General features: G+C 59.8%; 1 protein-coding gene across 3 annotated transcripts in view; it reads right to left on the bottom strand.

Moving 5' to 3' along the window:
* The window catches only part of AFAP1 (actin filament associated protein 1), an 85,421-nt gene that overhangs the window by 54,085 nt on the left and 13,071 nt on the right, over nucleotides 1-18,265 (bottom strand). For 2 of the 3 annotated variants that reach the window (XM_080685707.1, XM_080685705.1), the window contains exon 2: nucleotides 17,506-17,598. The exons of the other annotated variant lie outside the window; for it this stretch is intronic. The gene's annotated coding sequence lies outside the window, so the exon portion shown is untranslated. The remainder of the gene's footprint in view (nucleotides 1-17,505; nucleotides 17,599-18,265) is intronic. 3 annotated transcript variants of the gene reach the window in all.

Here is an 18,265-nt window from a genome sequence, read left to right on the forward strand (position 1 = left end):
AGGTACGTTCTTCTATAGCCTTGGTGTGGGAAGAGATCCTCTACCTTCAACTCGGACTCAGATGTAAACAGAAAAGAGGGCGGGAGGAGACGAAGAGAAACAAGCCTGTGGCCCTGGAGAGGGATGCCTGAGTGGTGGGCCGCGCGCCTCGGTTCCACGCGCCCCGGGCCCTGGCTCCACAGAGCCCCTCCCACGTCCCTCAGTGAGCACCCCGGGCGTCTGTGACACACGGCTGGCCCAGGGCCGACCTGCTCCCCAGAACCCGCCTTGTCCCCGACCTTCTCTTTGCAATGCCTTCTCCTGACCTTGTACCAGGTGAACCAGCCGCTGCCTCCTTGTCCCGTCCCATCTCCTTCCCCTCCAGCCCTGTGCGCCCCTCTTAGCACTTCTGAATGAGGCTGTCTGCCCGCAGGCATCAGGCTGCTTCCCCCGGTGACCTGGGCGCTCCCTGCTGCCCTCTGCAGGCGCGCCCTCACCTGTACGCCTCTGTCTGGTCCCCCACACACACCCAGACCTGCCTTTTACCCGTCCACGCTCAGCTCGGCTACCAGCACCTCGGCTACCAGCACCTCGGCCCATCTTCCTCGAGCCTCCCCACGCTGTGGCTGCGTGAATCTGTCTCCTCCCCCATCGGGGGGGCAGTCTGCAGTCAGGGGCCTCCGTGTGACCGCTCTGCACCCAGACGGCCTAGCACGCCGCCTGCCAGGGAAGCTAGCACCCCACAGACACGCGGGACATGCCCGCTGGGTTCCCGCACAGCTTGTCCCTAGATCTCCGTAACAGACCAGACTCCTGGGATTTGTCTGGAAGAGGAAGTTGCAGAGAGAGATGCCAAGGCCTTCCTCTCAGTGACTACTCCACGCGACATTCTCAGAACACAGCCAGCCGGGGCGGGGCCGCCTGGCAGGTGCCTTCCCAGCCGGCTGGGGGCACCGGGCAGGCCTCTCTGCTGAGGGCAGGCGCCGTGGGAGCACTCAGAGGGGCTGAGTGAGGGACACAGTTCGCGTGCAGGGAGCACGGAGCTGCCAGCGAGCACGGCACCAGCATACCTTCCCTTATAGGGTTACAGCGGGGAGGAAGGCCGCTCCGCAAATGCTTCCCGGCCTCCGCTTATCGGGCTGGGCTGCCCGGAGGCCGGAGGACCGCACAGCAGGCGCGCGGTGCTCTCTGGGGGGAGACCTGGACTCCAGGGGGCCGTGAGTGACTGCGGCTGAGCGCAGGGCCCCGGCCACAGTGCGGGGCTAACAGCTCTGTGCAGGCAGCCGCTGGGAGACCGGCCGCAGGCAGGCCCTCGGGGCTGGCTTCATCGGAATCGGAGGGGAGAGAGCAGGGCCTCTCCTCGTCGCTCTCCTGTCAGCGGGACGCAGCCACCGCTCAGCCTCGGCACTGACTCCACCACATCCACCGCGTCCCCGAGGAAAGCCATGTCTATTCTGAGTCCTGAGAATCCGCCGTTCCGGCTGTTCAGAGGCAGCAAGGAGTCCCCCAGGAATTGCTGTGAAAGTCCACAGAGCACATTCTTTGGGGAAGATATCATGATTCACACAAGTCAGATTAATAAGGGGATGGATGATTCAAGCCCTAACGGAAAACATCCTTCCATTGTTTGGGGAAAAGCAGGAGATGAAACCCAGGCCCACACATGCTTTTCCTGGTCGTGACGATGTATGTACCCCAGCCGCACCCCAGGCCCGTTTCTCGCTTCGGAAGCCTGATTGCTGGGCTGCAGACCAGGACCCCGCACCCCCAGGGGAGGCGAGGGAGGGGGAGGGAGGTCGGGTCACTAGGGTTCCCGGCCAGGCTGTAAAAGACATTCCCAGGAACTGACACAATGCGTGTTTCCTCGCACACACTTCCGATGAGACGGCACGCACCGCCCAGCCTCCTGTGTGTGATAAAAAGCCAAGCCTATGGCGTCCACGTTGTTGCTTAGCCTCGGGGGAGTGTGGGGGGGAGCGGTTCCAGGACAGGGGGACAGGACTGGAGACGCTGGCCTTTCCCCCTGCCACCCCCAGACGGTTTCCTACGGCAGCTCGGAGAGGGCGGCTGCTCGGCATTTGCTCTGCCTCCGACAGCCCCTACAGTGACAGTGCGTTTTGGGTGCCCCTGACCCCGGCCAGCGGGGCTGACGCTGCGGACCAGCAGTCAGGAGGGGTGGGAGGAGGGGGCCACACGGGAGAATGGGGGTGAAAATACCCTCCTCGAGACACATGGGCACTGGAGAAGGCATGAAACAGAGGACACGATACCGCCCCCACCTGAGCTTTAAGCGCCACCTGTCACTAACGTCTCAAGAGAAGGAGGGTTTCCAGGTGGCTGCGGGGCAGGCCTTCATCCAGGCTTGGAACTGGGCCTGCCGTCCCCTCCCGCCAGGAGCGTGACTCAGTTCCGATTCTTGGAGATGGCCGCCTCCCGGCTCTACAGCTGCGCTCACACTCTGCGGGGGAAGATGCTGCAGGGACAGGGCTGCACGTGCTGCCTCCTGTCACCCGCGACCGCAGGGAGCACCAGGGTCCGCCCCCGCAGTGAACCCGCCACCAGCCCAGCGATCAGGAGAGGGGGCCGCTGAGTGGGCAGTGATGCCCCTGAGGACACGCTGGCATCTGGCTGCTGCTCCCCCAACGGTCAGGTTCAGCCAGACCCAGGATGCCGGGGTACCAGGGCTCACGCCCGCGAACAGCTCATCCCATCCTCACGCATCTGAGGGGCAAACACCGAACCTGCCCCCAGCCTGTTGTGTGAATGAGCTTCCCGGGCCGGCCAGGGTGGCCCAGCTGGCGGAGCGCTGTCCGTGCGCCGAGAGTGCCAGTTCGATTCCGATCAGGGGACACGCCTGGGGTGCAGGTTGGACCCCCAGTTGGGGAGCATAAGCAGGCAGTCAGTCCATGTGTCTCTCTCACATTGAGGTGTCTCTCTCTCTGCCCCCCACTCCTTTCTCTAAGCAGGTCCTCAGGAGAAGGTTTAGAAAGAAAAGACCTTCCCTGGGACGCAGCCCGGCCACGCATGCACCTCTCGCCTGCGGTGCTTTCGTGACACCGAGCAGAGGGAAGCAGCTGCAGCGGGGACGCACGTCTCAGGTTTGTACTGGGGGGCCTTCCCAGGAAGAGCCGGCCACCCCTGCTCCGGTGTTCCGGGGAACAAACTCCAACAGGACACCCTGGGCCCCGAGACCGGGAACCAGGCGGAGCTGCGAGGCAGGCGGGCGCGGGCTCGGGCGGAGGGAACCGTGCTGCCAGCAGCCGGGAAGACGAAGAGCAGGGCCGCGTAGGAGTCAGTCTGACCCCTTCCGAATGGCACCGCCTTCCTGGTGACGGTGCAGAGCCGCGTCCCGGGAGACAACTCACGTATGACCTCTGTGACCCCTCAGAACTGCTTCCGGAGCACCCCACCCGCCTCCTTCCCTGAGGAGCCGAGGGGACGACCCCCCAGGGGAGGCCTGCGGCCGGGTGACCGGCTGTCTTCATGAAGTGCCGGCCCAGGCTCCACCTGTGCCCAGTCCCCTCTCCGGGGCGCAGGCCGACAGCAGGCACAGGGCGAGGCTCCCGCAGGGACGGCTGCGAGGCTGCTGTCTGGCCGCCCGATCCCCGCAGACGGAGGCCCTCCTGCATGCGTGGTGGGGAAGGGCGGTGGGCACAGGGCTGGGTGGCATATGGCCGTGTGCTAATGAAGCCAATTAGCGCCACGGCTGGTCTCACAGCAGCTTCTCAGGGCTGGGAGCTGCTGTGCTCACAGGGCGATGACAGGCGGCCTGAGACAATGTGGTGGCTGCACAGTGTCCACACAGCGACGCCAGGCCCTCACAGCCCTGCCCACCGCTTTCCAGACGCGCCCCCGGCACGGACACTGCCGTCGTCTCTCTGCGGAACGAGGAGCAGAGCTGACCACAGGGTTTTGCTTTAAACATACACACTGAGTGGCAGAGTGTTATGATCTCTGAACGCACAGTAATGTGGCCACTCAGTGTATATATTTTTAAATATGGTTTTATTGATTTCGGAGAGGAAGGGAGAGGGAGAGGATTGCTCATATGGAAAATAAAATAATTAATAAACAATAATATAAGAATAAACTCCGTGTTACTCACAACTGTACGCCTACTTTTGCCCACCCTGTGTACACACAGAATATGTATGAATTGGCCGTTCGTGGCGTCGTAAGGCTTCCGGTCCACAGCGGGCTGTTAGTAGTTAAGTTTGGGGGAGTCAAATGTGATACCTGGATTTCAACTGCGCAGGGGCTCAGTGCCCTAACCACTGTTCAAGGCCGCCTGGCCTGTGGAGACTTATTTAACGTAGTGGGGAGATCAGCTAAGCCCAGCTTCACGAACTGCCTGAGTTCTCTGGCGTCTTGCTCGCTGATTTCCTCCCAGCATGTCTTGGCCTCTACCCTCGGACCTCAGATTTAGCCCAAACCCACTGCGGCCAGGGTCTCCATCTCAACAATGGCAATTCTACTCTTCCAGTTACTTGGGCCCAAATCCGGACGCCATCCTCCTTCTCACTCCTGTCCGCCGGCCCGTCAGCACGTCTTACAGGGTCTCCTCTCAAAACAGGAGCCGCGCCAACCCCAGCTCACTGCCCTCGCTGCTTCCAGCCTGGCCAGGCCACCACGCTGTGTCACCTGGCACTGGAAGGGCTCCCAACTCACCCCTTCTCTCCCACCTGCTCACCCAACCCCAAAGCTGTCCTTTACTCTCAAACACTTCAAGGCCAAAAAAGTTAAATGGGGTCGGGGGGTGGGGGGAGCGAGAGAGCGCAAATGTTGTAAAATGTCAGGGGGGAGGGGGTACAGAAATTTTTTGTACTATTTTTGCAACTCTTCCATAAGTCTGACTTATTTCAAAGGAAAGAGTTGAAAAATTAAACCCCCAAATAAAACCCCTCCATGAGTGCATCGCCTCCCCGTGGCCAGCCTGGGGAGTCCTCTCTTTTCCCTGGCACGTTAGAGCCCTCGCTGAGTGTGCTTGGCAATGAGAGTATCAAACACAGACGCGTGACCACAGCCTGTCCTGAGAGCCCTCGACTGAATGGACAGGAGAGACGCAGAGCAGAGAGCTTTGAGACAGGGTGACGGGACTGTGACAGAGGGTTGTTTCAGCCAGAGGTGCAAAAAGGGGTCCTACTGATGGTGGCTGCCTAAGGGGTCTTTTTAAAAAGTGTGAGAGTGTGTGTGAGAGTGTGTGTGAGTGTGTGTGTGAGTGTGTGTGTGTGAGTGTGTGAGTGTGTGTGTGAGTGTGTGTGAATGTGTGTATGAGTGTGTGTGTATGAGTGTGTGTGTGAGTGTGCGCGTGTGTGTGTTTGTGTGTGTGTGAGTGTGTGTTTGTGTGAGTGTGTGTGTGAGTGTGTGTGTTTGTGTGAGTGTGTGTGTGAGTGTGTGTGTGTTTGTGTGAGTGTGTGTGTGTGTGTGAGTGTGTATGTGTGTGTGTGTGTGAGTGTGTGTGTGAATGTGTGTGTATGAGTGTGTGAGTGTGTGTGTGAGTGTGCGCGTGTGTGTGTTTGTGTGTGTGTGAGTGTGTGTGTTTGTGTGTGTGTGTGTGTTTGTGTGTGTGAGTGTGTGAGTGTGTGTGTGTGAGTGTGTGTGTGTGTGTGAGTGTGTGGAAGGCCTCAGGAGTTCATCAGGTCTGACTGAGAAGAAGAACAGTGATTAATACACGATATGGCCAGAAGCACCCAGCCACGCTCAGTTATTCAGGGTTTAAACAGACTCACACTCATCTCTTCCCTGAAATCGGAGCCCAGCGAACACCTCCAGCAACCCAGCCAGGAGGACAGCTCGCTGACACACTTGGCTGGACTAGAGCTGCTATCGAATTAACACTCAATAAATCCCGAGTCGCCAGAACCTGCGGGAATGACCTTCTGGACGCCGACGATGGCCGCTGGTGCCCCGCACTCTGGATGCCGCAGAGGACGTGAGAGAGCAGGCCCGACTCGGAGCCCCTGCCACCTGCTGCTGCGGCTCAGGGCAGCCCCTCCCACATGGACGCCTCCTTTCCATCTGCTGGGCGAGCTGCCCTCCCCGGGGATCTCTGTGCTGCCGGGGCCCTTCTTTCTCCCGGCCTGAACTTGGACGGAGCAGAAACGCGCAGGTGCTGGGGACCCACACAGACGGAAGGAGCGGGGGAGGGGAGCGGGGTGGCGAGGCAGGCACTCCCAGGAGAGGAGGACTTGGTCCCCACCCGCCCGTGAAGTGGGCAGCTGCTGTGACTGTCGCTGTCCCCCAGCCCCACCCGCCTGCCTTTAAACAAATAAACGTGGACATCCCGCCGCGTGTGCCTCTGAAAGGGTGTCTTGCAACCAACAAAACACTACAAGCAAACTTTAAAAAGTGAGCACCTGAAAACCCCAGACACGGGTCAACGCGGCCGCATTCCACCAACACCAACGACTGGGGCGCAATTTCCACAGGATCCAAGGCCCCGGGCTGCAGTTCAGAGAAAGGCCCAGACATTCGCTGGTTCAGATGCTGCGGAGGGCGCGGTGGGTCTCGGGCAAGCTCGCCTCTCCGGTCCTGCGTCTGTGCTCCCGGAAACCCACCTCCCGCTACGCTGTCCCTTTTCATCTCCGTCTCCACGCTGAGGCCGGATGTCAGCGCCCGCCCCCACGTGGCGCGTGCAGGGTTTTCTGCGTAGCAAGAGAGGTCTGTGCTGAACGCAAGGGGAAGCCCGCGGTCCGAGGGAGAACGCAATGCTATGCTTTAAGCCCGACTGCAAGGCTAATTCACAAATCACATGTAAGAGGTGGCCATGTGTTGGTGTGTGCTCATTTACTAGCGTTCGCATACCTGCTCTAGCTCACCCTTCCTGCCCCATCACCCTGCCACACCCAGGCCCTGGCTTCTGACCTCCCACCTGGGGGGTCACATATATCCCCATGGCTTCCCACTCGGGACGAACGCCTGGAGCGTCCTGATGACAACCTCTCCATGGCCATCACTGCATCTCTCCTGCAGAGCCAGCCGCCTGCTGCTGAGCCAGGGCCAGCTGCCGCCCGCTACATGCTCCCCGCTGGGACCCCGAGACATGGGGTGCCCCTCCCCGTGACGAGAGGGAGGGAGGACAGGTGCCCATCAGGGAAGGACCGTGATGGCCAGAGAAGGCAGGGAGGGCACCCTGCTGCAAGCAGCTCTCATCTCACACGGTCTGGACCAGTTCCACTGCGGTTTCACTGGGGACTGATGAAATCCAACCTCAAAGTCAAGGGACAGCTCCCTGAGAGCCGCTCCTCCCTGGTGCTCGGTGTTGCTCTTAGATAGGGTTGAGAAGGCTCACATCCGTGTGACAAAGCCCAGATGCAGTTAACCGCTGAAGAAGCCTTTAACGTACTTATGGGACTACAAAACCCAGCACCCAGGTCAACAGGCAACAGGGAAGACCACCTTTTAAAAGCTCTGCTGTAGTTTCGGGTGCCAATAATCTTCCATGATTTCCAACACTCGGCGCTCCGTCTTCCTGAGGACAGCAGGAGGCCGCAGGATGGAGCGAGGCGGCAGCTGGAGGGCCGGTAATGATCAGCTCTGCGGGACTGGCCAGTCAAATCCCACAGCGCAGGCGGTAAGAGCCCTCGATGGCCACACATCTCACACTCGGCCCCTCGCCATCTGCTTCTCCTGTCACTCACATTGAAAATTAATAAGGGGCTTCGGGGGGTCGCCCGGGCGCTGCAGCTGCTGCTCCAACGCTGGGGGTGAGGATGCTCCTCGCAGGCTTCCATCAGACCCCGCTGTCCTCGGAAGAGTCTGCCGTGCCGACGTTCTCCGGACTGATCCCCCCTTTATTCTAAAGCTGCTGTTCCCCAAACTCCTTCAATTGTCTCACCTGTCTCACGAAATCCATAGGAAAATTAAAGGCACCGTGAAACCTCACGTTATGATGAAAAACCGCCAGCTTCTCTCATCCGGGGCTGTGACCATCGCGTTCGGTGGCGGGGTCTGTGCTCTGCGCCGTGACGCGGGAGCACACTTCCTCCCTGTGGCCGCCTCCTCAGAGCCAGGAGGACGGCTCCGTACAGAGCATGTGCGGCTCAAAGCCCAGGGCGACCCTGGACCTGGCCCCTTCCGCCTCGGTGCCTGTGAATCCCTCCCCTGCCTTGTCTGATTGATGGCTCCAGCAGCTCCCCGCGAGCTGGACAGCGCGACCCTGAGCTAGTCCCAGAATGAGCGCTGAGTGCCCGCTCAGCACGGTGCCTCCTTCCAGGGCAGGTGCCGGGGTGAAGAGCCACTGGTAGCCACCTGGGTACTCTCACTGCTTACAGCCTCCATCCTGTTCACACAGCTTCTTCCAAAGCACTTTCAGCAGAGAGAGAAATAGGTATCTCCGCCAACTCCGTCCATTCAGTAAGTATGCGTTAATCTATGCCCACTTGCTCAGTAAGTACTCATTAATCTATGCCCGCTCGCTCAGTAAAAACGGTTAATCTATGCCCACCCGCTCAGTAAGAACGGTTAATCTATGCCCGCTCGCTCAGTAAGAACGGTTAATCTATGCCTGATCGCTCAGTAAGAACGGTTAATCTATGCCCGCTCGCTCAGTAAGTACAGTTAATCTGTGCCCGCCCGCTCAGTAAGAACGGTTAATCTATGCCCACCCGCTCAGTAAGAACGGTTAATCTATGCCCGCTCCCTCAGTAAGTACGGTTAATCTATGCCCGCTCAGTAAGAACGGTTAATCTACGCCCGCTCGCTCAGTAAGTACGGTTAATCTATGCCCGCTCGCTCAGTAAGAACGGTTAATCTATGCCCGCTCGCTCAGTAAGAACAGTTAATCTATGCCTGATCGCTCAGTAAGAACGGTTAATCTATGCCCGCTCGCTCAGTAAGAACGGTTAATCTATGCCCGCTCGCTCAGTAAGTACGGTTAATCTATGCCTGATCGCTCAGTAAGAACGGTTAATCTATGCCCGCTCGCTCAGTAAGTACAGTTAATCTATGCCCGCTCGCTCAGTAAGAACGGTTAATCTATGCCCGCCCGCTCAGTAAGAACGGTTAATCTATGCCCGCTCCCTCAGTAAGTACGGTTAATCTATGCCCGCTCCCTCAGTAAGTACGGTTAATCTATGCCCGCTCCCTCAGTAAGTACGGTTAATCTATGCCCGCTCCCTCAGTAAGTACGGTTAATCTACGCCCGCCCCCTCAGTAAGTACGGTTAATCTATGCCCGCTCCCTCAGTAAGTACGGTTAATCTATGCCCGCTCCCTCAGTAAGAACGGTTAATCTACGCCCGCTCGCTCAGTAAGTACGGTTAATCTATGCCCGCTCCCTCAGTAAGTACGGTTAATCTATGCCCGCTCGCTCAGTAAGAACGGTTAATCTACGCCCGCTCGCTCAGTAAGTACGGTTAATCTATGCCCGCTCCCTCAGTAAGTACGGTTAATCTATGCCCGCTCCCTCAGTAAGAACGGTTAATCTATGCCCGCTCCCTCAGTAAGTACGGTTAATCTATGCCCGCTCCCTCAGTAAGTACGGTTAATCTATGCCCGCTCGCTCAGTAAGAACGGTTAATCTATGCCCGCTCGCTCAGTAAGAACGGTTAATCTATGCCCGCTCGCTCAGTAAGAACAGTTAATCTATGCCCGATCGCTCAGTAAGAACGGTTAATCTATGCCCGCTCGCTCAGTAAGAACGGTTAATCTATGCCCGCTCGCTCAGTAAGTACGGTTAATCTATGCCTGATCGCTCAGTAAGAACGGTTAATCTATGCCCGCTCGCTCAGTAAGAACGGTTAATCTATGCCCGCCCGCTCAGTAAGAACGGTTAATCTATGCCCGCTCCCTCAGTAAGTACGGTTAATCTATGCCCGCTCCCTCAGTAAGTACGGTTAATCTATGCCCGCTCCCTCAGTAAGTACGGTTAATCTATGCCCGCTCCCTCAGTAAGAACGGTTAATCTATGCCCGCTCCCTCAGTAAGTACGGTTAATCTATGCCCGCTCCCTCAGTAAGTACGGTTAATCTATGCCCGCTCAGTAAGAACGGTTAATCTACGCCCGCTCGCTCAGTAAGTACGGTTAATCTATGCCCGCTCGCTCAGTAAGTACGGTTAATCTATGCCCGCTCAGTAAGTACGGTTAATCTATGCCCGCTCCCTCAGTAAGAACGGTTAATCTATGCCCGCTCCCTCAGTAAGTACGGTTAATCTATGCCCGCTCCCTCAGTAAGTACGGTTAATCTATGCCCGCTCAGTAAGAACGGTTAATCTATGCCCGCCCGCTCAGTAAGAACGGTTAATCTATGCCCGCTCGCTCAGTAAGTACGGTTAATCTATGCCCACCCGCTCAGTAAGTACAGTTAATCTATGCCCGCCCGCTCAGTAAGAACGGTTAATCTATGCCCGCTCGCTCAGTAAGAACGGTTAATCTATGCCCACCCGCTCAGTAGGAACGGTTAATCTATGCCCACTCGCTCAGTAAGTACGGTTAATCTATGCCCGCTCGCTCAGTAAGTACGGTTAATCTATGCCCACCCGCTCAGTAGGAACGGTTAATCTATGCCCACTCGCTCAGTAAGAACGGTTAATCTATGCCCGCTCGCTCAGTAAGTACGGTTAATCTATGCCCACCCGCTCAGTAAGTACAGTTAATCTATGCCCGCTCGCTCAGTAAGAACGGTTAATCTATGCCCGCTCGCTCAGTAAGTACGGTTAATCTATGCCCACCCGCTCAGTAGGAACGGTTAATCTATGCCCACTCGCTCAGTAAGTACAGTTAATCTATGCCCGCCCGCTCAGTAAGAACGGTTAATCTGTGACCGTTCGCTCAGTAAGAACAGTTAATCTACGCCCGTTCGCTCAGTAAGAACGGTTAATCTATGCGCCAGGCACTGGTGATGCCGCAGCAAGCACGGGAGGCCAGTCTCGGCCACGGAGGCCCTCGCTGCACGGGTGGAGACAAACCAGACACGCGGATATGGAGGAAAACAGCACAGGAAGAGGGAGAAGGCCGTCGCTAGGGATGCTCGAGACGCTGACCTCGTGAAATGGCAGGGACGAGGACACCAAGGGAGGACGGGCAGACTAACTGTATCGAGAGCTTTGGCAACGGGCACCCTGTCCTCACACTGGGGAAGGGGCCCTGAGAACAAGGCCGCTGTAGGGGCTGCCGGTGGCAGACGGCTGGTAGGCAAACTCAGGCATCTCGGGAAACGTCTATAAACCGTATGGCCAATGGCTGAATGCCTGTTTTCCAGGGAAACTGTAAATTATGGGCGACGGTGTTTGTTTACATGAAGGCTTTGTGTGTGCGCCCTGCTAAGTGCCTAACAGACTGGTCCGTGTTTGGCTGGATTTGCCAGCTTGCCATAAACAGGCTCCGTGCCACTTCTAATTGCTTATAAATAGCACAAACACCCACATATGCAAATCCAGGCAAGCTGTCCCTTCAGCTGCTGCTGCTGACAGCGGATGGCAACGCGGGCAGATGGGGCTGCCGGCGCCACCCCCGACGCGGGTCGCAGCGCGAGGAGCAGAGGGACAGCTGTCTGCACAGGACAGGCGGCATGGCTCTCCTCTCCAGGGAATGCTGCCCTCAGGCTCTCCTGTCACAGTCAGGAACTTGCATGTTTGTCGCCTGCCCTGCAAGTGCAAGTGTGGCTGGCCCTTCTGCCACTGAGGACAGGAGCTGGGAACCCAGGAGGCTGCCAGGCACACAGCCAAGAGCCCCACCCAAGTCTAGAGGTGAACACGACCCTGCGCAGGGCAGGGACCTCGCCGGGAGCATGATCCTGCGCAGGGCAGGGACCTCGCCGGGAGCACGGGTTCTGCACAGGGCAGGGACCTCGCCGGGAGCACGGGTTCTGCACAGGGCAGGGACCTCGCCGGGAGCACGGGTTCTGCGCAGGGCAGGGACCTCGCCGGGAGCATGATCCTGCGCAGGGCAGGGACCTCGCCGGGAGCACGGGTTCTGCGCAGGGCAGGGACCTCGCCGGGAGCACGGGTTCTGCACAGGGCAGGGACCTCGCCGGGAGCACGGGTTCTGCGCAGGGCAGGGACCTCGCCGGGAGCACGGGTTCTGCGCAGGGCAGGGACCTCGCCGGGAGCACGGGTTCTGCACAGGGCAGGGACCTCGCCGGGAGCACGGGTTCTGCGCAGGGCAGGGACCTGGCCGGGAGCACGGGTTCTGCACAGGGCAGGGACCTCGCCGGGAGCACGGGTTCTGCGCAGGGCAGGGACCTGGCCGGGAGCACGGGTTCTGCACAGGGCAGGGACCTCGCCGGGAGCACGGGTTCTGCGCAGGGCAGGGACCTCGCCGGGAGCACGGGTTCTGCACAGGGCAGGGACCTCGCCGGGAGCACGGGTTCTGCGCAGGGCAGGGACCTCGCCGGGAGCACGGGTTCTGCGCAGGGCAGGGACCTGGCCGTGACAGGAACAATAGTCTTGCTCAGACAGAACTCAGTGGGGACAGATGAAAACGTGCACAACTAGGTTAGCTTGAGCAGAGCGAGGAGGACCGAGCACAGGTGCCGGGAAGCACAGGAGACACCTCTGAGCTCCGCAGCTGAGCTCACCCCCCACCCCCCAAGGCTGCGAGTGAAGCGGCAGTGACTCACGCCCCTCCAGCCAGAAGGCTGGCAGGACGTTCCAGAAAAGAGACCAAAGAGACAAGCAAAGCCCTTGGCTACGCAGGTGAACTTCAGGCACTCAAGAGGCGGATACGTGAGCGGCACGTTAAGCTACCAGGTAAGACGAAGAAAACCCTCGGTTCAAGGGCTGTGGAGGAAGCCGCTGTGGCCAAGTGACAAGCGCTGAATACTCCCACTGGAAGGGAGGACGATGCCGGGTGGTGGCTCGGTGGCTGGGGCGCGGGCCCGCACAGCACAGGCTGTGGATTCCATCTCCAGTCAGGGCACACAGGGGAGGCAACTGCTGGATGGTTCCCTCACATCGATGCCTCTCTCTCTCTCTTTCTCTCTCTCTCTCTCTCGCAGTAATGGAGACTGTTGGGCACTGACTGTGTGCTTGGCATAGGCACTAAGCTAAGCACTTCGACATGGTTTGGCATCTAAACCTCAGAACAATCGTGAGGTGATAATGGTGCCTGCATCCCATTCTACACGTGAGGCCAGTTTTGACCGGTTTTAGAACTTGCCCAAAACTACACAGCCAGTTAGCGAATCCCAGGCAGGCCTGACCCCACAGCCCTTGCGGGGAGAGGTATGTTTCTAAGTGTCCGGCACAGAGCGCGTCAGACCCCACATCAAACTGGACTCACGGCCGTTCTCCCTGATTACCTGCTAGGCCGTGTTCCCTGAAGGAACCGTAGAACGGGCTGACGTCCGACTAAGCTGAGGAACGGGGAAGCACACCGGGTGGACATGAGCAGGATGTGGCATTAAGGAATCCCCACATCAACTGGCACCACATTCTCTCGTCACCCACAGCCACGCTGAGCTGGTGGCGCAGGAGGTGCTGTGTCACCTGGAGCCCGGGCCCACGGGGGACACAAGTCCCCGACCTTCACTGCCCATCGAACCACCGGGGAGCTCTCCGACCTGCAGACGCCCAGGCCCACTTCCGGGAGATGGCTGTCACAGGTGCGGCGTGGGCACCGGCTCTTCCGGGCTGCAAACCACTGCTCCCGCACTCCCACCTGGGCTCAGCTCCATCCCCCCCACCCCCACCCCCATGCAAACGAAGCCCCAGGGATCCAGGCGGAGGGCAAGTGAGCCCGGCCCTGAGAGTGTTTGCCGCGCTCTCTGCTGCTGGACAGAGGGTCCAGTGTCAGGGAACTATTCCAGCCCAAACCAGATCCACTCCCAGGCGCAAAGCACTCTGGGAGAAGTTCACACACAGAACAACTTCGCGTATCTTCGCAGTCAGTTGCCCGGGGATTAACTCTGAGCCCTGCGGAGGCTGCAGAAGAGAAATCCAGGTCTGGGCCACTTGCCCCTCTCTGAGAGCCCCCCGCCCCCGACAGCGCACAGCACGGTTCCGACCCACCCTGTGCTCAGGGCGGGCACCGCGAAGCAGCTCAGGGCAGAGAACCGCGCTGCTGGGAGTCGGGGCTGGGGCTCCAGGCCTGGCCAGCTGCCAATCAGCAAGGTCACCCGAGGTAAGTCCCGCCCCTCTGGTCTCACTCTGGCTAGCAGTTCAACCAGAGGGTAAGTATACAAAGGCAGAGGCTCCTTCCAGCTCCGGGGTCTAACAGCGACAAAAAAAGGATTCCTGCCACCAACCAGGAGAGTGACCAAAGCCCCCGTTTCCGTTCTTAAGGATCAGAGGGAAAACAGAGCCCGCCATCATCCCCCCAAGGAGACCGGGACAGCAGCTGCACCTCCATCCCGGCAGCTGGGGAGCTGAGCAAGGGGCGCAGGCCGTCCATCCTCTCTCGCTCCCTCGCTCCCTCTCTCCTTCCCTCCCTCCCTCCCTCCCTCCCTCCCTCCCTCCCTCTCTCCCTCCCTCCCTCCCTCATTCCCCAAGTATCTGAAGCGCCCTCTGTGTGCACCAGGCTGCTCACTCCAATCCCACTTCCATGAGGGCTGCCTCCTGAGCTGCCGCTGTGACGCCGCCTCATCTCGCCCTCAGAGAAACCCCTGGCTGCAGGGCGGCATGTCCCAGGTGAGGACAGCAGCCACAGCGGCTGAAAACCGGGATCTGAGGGACCCGCTCCTGCGCCCAGACCCACCAGAGCCAGCGGGCGGCTGGCTTCCGTCCTCTCACCCCCAGCGCCTGCCTGAGCCGCGCGGCCCGGAAAGCTGGGGGCCTGCAGCTCGGTCTCAGACGGTTGAGGCCACGAAATGCCCTGGACTCCCAGTCCACTGCCCCTAACAGGTCTCTTCCTTGTTATGCGGTCTCTCACTTCTGTGAGCAGCTGGGCTAAGACAGACTCGGGCACGGTCCCGTGAAAGGACTCCCCACCCCCGCCCAAGGGGCCCGGACTGGCCAGTCGCGGAGCAGAAGGCTTCCCTGCACCGCTCTGCAGCCCGTGCCTACAGCGCTGGGACACAGCCACCAAATACAGACAGGACAGAGCCTGCTGCTTCCTAGGCTGGCGGGGGGGGGGGGGGGGGGGAGGAGAGTGTCCTCTTAAGTGTCTCTAACTCCAATCAAACTGTGAGCTGCACGGAATTGGGGCCCCCGACACCGGTGAGTCCGTGTCCTTTGGAGAGGTTCATGCGATTGGTCCAGAAAGCCTGTGCACACGGCGTCGCTCCTCACCTGTGCGGCGCCTCCCCAGGCTCTTCGTCGGCCAGGGCAGCATGTGCACCTACCGATGGGGCCGTGTTCCCGTTTACTGTGGGCAAGCCGGCCCCGGGACCCTGGGACAGGCCAGCAAGTGTCTGTGCCTGAGCCTGAGTGGAACGCCCATGCTCTGTGTGCGGCTGACGTTCACGCACCCAAAGGCTTCACATGGGAGGGCAGGGTGGGTTCGTTCACATGAAAGCCTGGGTGACACAAGCAGACGTGGAGAGCTGGCCACGGGCCGTCCAGCGCCAGGCGGCTCCCGGGCCTCCAGGGCTGAGAGCCATCGGCCTGACTCACTCTGTGTTGGCTTCTCCTTCGCCACTGCCTCGCCCAGACTGCGAGGGCCCCTCACCCACTTTGAGCTGAGCGGCCTGGTCACTAATGGGATGAACACCACCCATCACAGCGGGGCCACGGAGGCGTGAAGGAAGACGCACAGCCGCTCTGCACGCCTGCGCACCGCCGCCCCTCAGGTAGGAGGGCGGTGTCAGCATTGAGAGGACAAACGTCCTTTCTCACTTTCCCAGGCTCACTCTGGAACACACTCAGCCGAGAGGAGCCAATGGGGGAAGCCAAAACCAAATACTTGCTCAGTTTTTGATAAGAAATGTTTTTGAAAGGGCGGGGGAGGGGAAAGCGGAGGAGGAGGAGGAGGAGGAGGAGGAGGAGGAGGAGGAGGAGAAGGAGGAGGAGGAGGAGGAGGGAGGGGGAGGAGAAGGAGGAGGAGGAGGAGGAGGAGGAGGAGGAGGAGGAGGAGGGGGAGGGGAGGAGAAGGAGGAGGAGGAGGAGGGGGGAGGGGAGGGGGAGGAGGAGGGGAAAGGAGAGGAGGAGGAGGAGGGAGAGGAGGAGGAGGAGGAGGAGGAGGAGGGGAAGGGGAGGGGGAGGAGGAAAGGGGCGGGAGGAATGGGAGGCAGAGGAGGGAGGGGCCGGCAGCACTCTGCCCCTTCTCCACCTGGGCGATCAGACACCACATGCAGAGGCGCTTCCTGGCAGAGCTCCTGGTTGGCACCCAGCTCTGAAGGTGTGCAGGAATGAGCAGCACCTGGGAATGGGCGGTGCCCGGGGAGAGAGCTACAATTTCCCGGGAGAACCACAGCACAGACAGTGACCCACATGGGAGGCGCCACTGCTATAAATACTCGGTGGCAAAAGCTGATGTCATGCTTTCTGTCCCAGAGACACCCAACCGAAACTTGCCAAGAAAGCACGAAGCAGCACCCAGTGCGTGTGCGGCCGACACCGGGCCACAGACTCACCGCCCAGTGACGGACCCTCCCGCACAGCCACCCCGGCTACTCCTCCCCACGCACGTGACGCACTCACATAGCATGCCTCTGGGCCAGCAGACGCCCAGGCCCTGCTCTAAGCCCTGAAGTCCCCCACAAACCCAGAGGCCAGGGGAAACTCCCTCCCGGTGGGCAACAGGAGGAAGGCCGGACCCCTCAAAACCAGCACCAGATCCACCTACTATGAGACGCCCCTGCTGTGGTAGGCCCATCACTCCAGGCGGGAGTGACCCCTCCCATAGGACTGGGGTGACAGCAGGCCAACCCGAGGGGCGTCCGTGCCGACCTTCCAGGCCGCGACCCAGGCAGCGTGAAATACAGTGGCTCAGTCTCAGGAGAGCCGCCACGGAACTCAAAACCGAGTCCCTCTGAAAAGTGAGCGGGAACGGGACCTGGGCCAGACCGCAGAGAGAATACTTGTCCCGAGGAGCGTGGGGAGACGCCTCGGTGGCCCCTTCCCCGTGTGCCTGCGGACCGTCCCCCCTCACCCCACCCCACACGTGCTTTCCGGAAAAGCTCCTGGGACAGCGCCCGGCACAGAGAGACTGAAGAAATGTGTCCTGTGACGAGGGGATGTAAACAACTTGGATTATTAACAGGAGTTTTTAAAACGTGTCCTCCGTCTTGGAAATAAGGCCGTGAGCTTGAGGAAGTGGCTTCGCTTCTCTCTACCAGTTTCATCGTTTGTAACCTGTTAAAGCAACAGTATTCACCCACAGGTCTGGGGTGAACACTCTAAGGCCCACTCGTGTCGGAGCCCAGCGTGCAGGACCGTCACGGGCGGGGGCGCCGTGCACGCATGCGAGCGTTACTGCCGTTACTCTGCGTCCGGGCCGCCAGCCGACTAGGTCTCCTGCAGCGCCAGACGGGCCGAGCAGACTGCTGGGGCGGGGGAGTGCAGGAACAGCGGATAAGCACTCATTACTGTGTTTTAAAAATACCCGCAGACGGCACGTAGGTATTTATAAGCGCACTGGAAAGATCTGGAAGCGAACACACCCAAAACGCATCGCGGTTACGCCACAGGCAGCGAGAAAGAGACCCACCTGCTTTGTGTCTCGGGGCGACTGGAAGGGTCCTTCCTCAGTGAGCAGCCGGTCCCCTAGTGGAGAGCTCCGAGGGACTCCACGGCCACGTTCCTGTAGAAACAAGCCGGTGATCAGGGCGGTCAGCAGGAGGTACAACTGGGTGCACCGAGTGTCGGGTGCGCTGGGCGCGCACAGGTGAGCCGCAGTACCTTGCTGGTGCTGCACGCAGAACGCCACCCCATCTCTTCTCGTGTCGGAATCCACGACTGACGTTCCTGGGCTCCCCCGTGCCTTTCTGCCTGTGCCTCCTCACACCGCACCCCGCTCAGAGGGATCGGCACCACCGCTCCACCCGTCTGTGCCCCTGCCCAGTGCTGCCAGCCTTCCTCCTGCACCTGCATTTGGACTGCGATGCCCTCGTGGTTACGGATGTGCCTTGGTTAGCCTGGCATTCCCACCACGCTGGGCACGGTGCAGAGGACAGTCCGTGGATAACGGCTGGAAGGCCGCTCGGGAAACAGACCAGCCGCTGTCCCACTTGGCCCAGTCGGGCCTGGCCTGCCTGGGTGACTCCACTCACTGCGTTCCCAGCCGGCAGAGAGGGCCCTGGCTCCCGCAGAAGGCTGGTATGCAGCCCCATAAAAGCCGCTCGCATTTTGCTTGCCTTGAAAATATGCACGACGAGGAGATGAGTGTGATTTCTCAGGGAGCTGCTCGGCCCGGGCCTGAGCTCACACTGCTAGGAAAACAGTACAGCCCAGTGAGATATTCAGCTCGT

Source organism: Plecotus auritus (genome assembly GCF_963455305.1).
Source record: "Plecotus auritus genome assembly, chromosome: 1".
In the NCBI taxonomy this organism is placed as follows: Eukaryota; Metazoa; Chordata; class Mammalia; order Chiroptera; family Vespertilionidae; genus Plecotus; species Plecotus auritus.